Consider the following 5291-nt stretch of genomic DNA (forward strand, 5'->3'; position numbering starts at 1 on the left):
ATTATTGTCATGAAAGTCAAAAATGTAACCAAAATTGTGTTTTCAGACTTCCATAAAAAATGATAATTCACTATAACTGTATTATTTCCTAAGGTGTAACAGCAGCAATAAACTGTTCAGGCAAATGGCCAATGAGTATCTTTTTGGAAACTACAAGACACCAAAATAAAAAGCTTTGGGAATCAACAGTAAAAGCATAATGGGCCTTTAAGAAAAGAACAAAAGAAAAACTAATATGATGGAAAAACTGGTCAGAATGAACGTTTAGGCCATCCGTGAAATAGAATATTGTTTCCCGGTCACTACAAGGATTAGACAATTTCCTTTCAAATTAACTTTCAATATTTAATATTTTACTGATTTTAAATTCCATAAATTATGCTTTGTATGTTCTATGTATGTTTTATTAAAAACTTATATCAAGACGTGTTCCATCTAAAATTTGTCAACATAAAAAAACTGAAGAAAAATATGCAGTGTCATTTTATGTACCTAAATTGTTTTGATTACAGAGCTTTGAGTTGGAGATATTTTTTTTCTATTTGAAGCAAAACCTTTATTAACTTGTCTGTTTTTTATTGGTTATGGTAACTTGCATGGGAGGTGTTGCTCTTTATCGTTATATCTGATAATAAGACTAATAAAACCAAGTCTGTAATTGTTTTATAGAATATTGTTATTTTTTATTACTTTTGAGGGATCCACCTTTTTCCCCGATTTATATATCAGCTTCTTTGGAAATTTATGTACTGACAATAAACTTGATTAAAATTGATTTTGTGTGTGTCTTGAATTATGTCTGGAAAAAATTGTTTCTTGTTCTTTGATAAAATATAAATCATGTTACGGTCTAACAAGTCCGTACAATTATATGTAATATATATTACGTGATTTGGCTGGTGGCTTTTGAATTTGAATTTGTGTTAATCTAATCGTTTATTTCCAATGAATTTTGAATTTTCACTTCATCATAAATTACGTATTAAATAAAAATGTTAATCAAATCGGAAAAATATTTGTATCCAAATCACAAAAATTTATAATTTTTATTGCATCGGAAAGTGTGTCTCGACATGGGCATAATTCATTTGATATTAAAATCAATTATTTTGTTTACATTGTCTAATTTCGTACTTTTTGATAAATGTATAAAATGTAAAAAAGTTTTTACGTATATAACAAACAAGCAAAAACGAAAATCAGGTTGTTAAAAACTTGTTGGAATAACAATGTTCCATGTTATCTAAGTTGATTTGTATTATTGATTGTCTACGTATAACTTTCCTGCTTTATATTCCAGAAAGTGACAGTTAAAAGCCTAATGTGAATTTGATTGCGGAATAGCACTGAAGATAAAATCGGGTTCAGATTGAAATTCACGTATTTCAGTAGAAAGATATAACATTCGATTTCGTCGTTTTAACATCAAAAGTCGTTTATCAAAACAGAAAAGAATGAAATTGCTGTTTAAGTCATACCAAATATCTTGCATTGGATATTTAAATATGTTTTTTCTGCACAAAGTAATGCCTTACGTGTAACCGATGGAAAGAAAGTTAAAAATAAATGGTATTTTGTAGATGGCTTGAAATTGAAAGCATTTCAATGTTTTCATCGAAATAAAAATAGAGCAGCAAATCAAAAACGCTATAAAACCCATCCTTTGGATGATGAACAGCATATTTTTATTTATTCATTTATTTATTTATTTCTGTTGGAATACTTAAGAGCATTTGTATGACCTATATATTTTTACTCTAAGTGTTTCAATGTAATAAAAGCCATTCATAAGAATATTTTTAACAACAAACTTTTAATTCAAAAGGTCGATACGCCTTCGTGTCACCTATAATATTATATCAGTTAGATTCCTATTGTTTTTTTTCCGGTTATTTACAGATGAATGCCATTTAAATGGTTTGAAGTAAAATAATAGTAAGATTTCAGACCTGTCGATATTGTGCTTTTATTTTTTTTAAATTCCTAACAAAACAGTTCATTCAATTCAATCTTTATATCAGCTTAACGTATTGTTGAAAATTGATCGAACACTTAACAGACCTAATTTATTGTTTTCGATGTATATAATAATAGTCATCGCCAAAGTATGTTTCATAAGTAAGCACTTAGACGCATTAAATATATTGCTTCTATAGAAAACGTTTAGACAGGATAAGTGTTGTTTCCGTGAAGTGCTATTTGCATGTTGCAGCTAACGACTTCACGTCTAGGCATTTATAAAGCACTATATAATGACTGCCAATATGTGAAATACTTGTGTTCTGAAGTTTTCTTATCGTAAAATAAGAAAACAAAGATCAATTAAGGGCGACTTTCAACAAATGTTCCCCAGCCAATACCACCCATAGGACCACCGTTAAGGAGTTGTTTTCAATGCAAAATACACGATAAGATTGGCATATGTTAAGTTGACAGGTAACTGTTTTCATTAGGTATGGGATGTTACGTACACATCAGATATTAACTTGGTAAAGGATAAGCAAAATTAATTGGTTAGCTATCCAAAAATTATTCAAATAAATTTACAAAGCAAGTCATTTTCCTGTGAAATAATGTGACGGTCTCATATAATTTATAACTATGTGTAAGCATGAAGTTATTTTTCTATACTTGCACCCCTACGTTTCTTCATTTATTTCAAATGTTGTAAAGACAAATTTCGTATGAGATTTTTTTTTATCTGTAAAAAGACCGTCTGGTAGACTAACACTTTAATAAAATAACGAGCACAGTAGGAAACAATGCAAGCATTTATTGAGAAATGATAAGTGTGATGACACCACATTTTCCTCATTGAAAGTATTAACAATACAAACAAACGTACGTGTAACTCAGATTGAAAAAACCTGTTTGTTCAGGTGATGTACAAATAAAATTAACATCCAACATTTAATAAACACTTCAAACTTCGCTGTCAGTTTCTTTATAGAAGAAATAATAACAAAATGTGTTAATTTTTTTTTTTTTAAGTATCATAATGCTCTACTACTCTTTTGTTACACCTTTTCTAGAAGTAAACATATATATTGTATTACATACATGTATGTACATGTACTTACTATTTATCAGTTAATCATAAATGTATATTTGGAAACATAAACAACATTTCAGTAGTTTTGACAATATAATTACTGTCCCCATGTGATGAAAAAAGTTTAAAGTAGAATTTGTATTATGTATCATGTTACCCACTCTTTATTTTATGTTAATCAGTCATATTGTTACTATTGTGACGTGGCTTCTAATAAAAGTGATTGTTGTTGTTGTTTACTTGTAATACAGTTGGTAAGCGAACAGCATGGATCCTGATCAGACTGCGCGGATGCGCAGGCTGGTCTGGATCCATGCTGATCGCAAACCCATTATGTTGGTTTTGTCATGACGCGGCTCAAATATTGATGCTACAAAAATAAATAAACCTATTAAACAAATAATCCCAATGCGTCATAAACAATCTTTATAGGATTCAAAAATAACTTTTATCTTAAAGTTAATGTGACAGTATGATATTTCCCATATTCCCAAGCATTTTCATTATGTAAATGATGTACCTCTATGTTTAATCAATACACCTAAACACGTTACTAGCCTCACATGAAATAAAAGTATTGATTGAACGCTGGGTTGTTTTTGCTTTTGCTTTGATACTTACATCGTTTTGGACAACCTTGATTAGAAATGTCAGTATATAAAAAGAACGAGTATTGCCCTTTTATACGACTCTGTCATAATTACACCACCTGTTTGCATCTCAGAATTTAATTGTTAATTTATAAATTTATAGAGGATATTAAAGTTTTTTCTATAAAATTCAATACAGAATTTATTTTCATCGAGTGGTATGAAAATGTATATTTCATGAGTGGCGGTAGATGAAAATTAATCCTGTATTTATAGAAAAATCTTGTATTTTCTGTTTATTATATACATTTTTCTCTCCTTTTTGACGTTACCATCCCTTAAATTTTGGGAACTGGCAGAATTCAGAAGAAAGTAGTCCGGCAAGACACCAGTGAATATACGGAAAATATGTTTCACTGCTTTGAAAAATAAATTTTAACAGTGAAAACACGGAAAATGAAAATACGCATTTTATTTCATCAATATTTCTCAATATTTCATTTATAAGTACAAAATAAAATATTTTATGTAAATAATTACAGGGTTAAATTAAATTTAAAGTTTGCTTTATGTTTATTTTATATAATATTATGTCAAATTTGACCCCTATAATATATGTTCACGTATTTGACGCCTTTCTTGTGACATAGTGTTTAATATGAATATTTTAAGGTCATGAGTCTGCAAAATACAAGTGTCATAATTAAGGTTATTTTTGATTACCCTAAGCACTTAGATAGATTTCATACAATTCAATTATGATAATATTATTACATGTGTTTGTAAAAAGTACATGTTTAAGCATATTGTTTTGAGTTGTTGTTGTTTTTCTGACAAATGAAGCAAATTTACAAATACTTTCCACGAAATAATTGTATAGATAGGTAATAATTGTAATATTATTCGGTTTATTAATCACCGGTAAATAATACATAATTCAAAGAGAAATGAAAATTATCCATGCTTGAACCGTTGTACGTTAACACATATTAGAAGAAATAATAAGATATTTAATGTCTATTATAAGTTAAATCAAATCAATCCGAATATGCAATTTTCATGTAATTTTGTTTTAATTTATGCTTTGGAAGGACCAACCTTTCTCCAGATCTTTACCAGGGTAAATATATATAATTTATAAAACATTTCCCTTCACATTGCTGAAAAAACATCACCTTCCTTAAACTAAATATTTCGTTTTGTATTTATTGACTTTTAAATATAGCTAAAAATTGGAGGCCTCTGTGAGAGACATGAAATATGATTATCTAATATTTTCAGGTGACATTATAAGCATTATTGTTAAAAGATATTTATATTTTTCATTCCAGTTTCTATAAAAAATGTAATTTGATCTAGTCATATTAAATTTAACACTTTCAATCTTATATAAAAATGTGAAACATGTCAAGTTAAGTACATATAGTTTAAGTGCGTGCTTTTTGTCACGTGTGGAAAATTATGCTTTTCTGCGCACAATAGTCATTTTAATTATCGGACAAAATATATTTTTTTTTGAAGTTATAAAGATTATGATAATTTTATGTACTGACTGCATAATTCTATGAAACGTGAATGTAAGTATTAAGAAATAAAAGACAATACGTTGTCATAACAATCACGTGTTTGTACACCAATAAAAAACATAC

Source organism: Ruditapes philippinarum, unplaced genomic scaffold (assembly GCF_026571515.1).
Source record: "Ruditapes philippinarum isolate M1 unplaced genomic scaffold, ASM2657151v2 ctg210_1_1_1_1, whole genome shotgun sequence".
In the NCBI taxonomy this organism is placed as follows: Eukaryota; Metazoa; Mollusca; class Bivalvia; order Venerida; family Veneridae; genus Ruditapes; species Ruditapes philippinarum.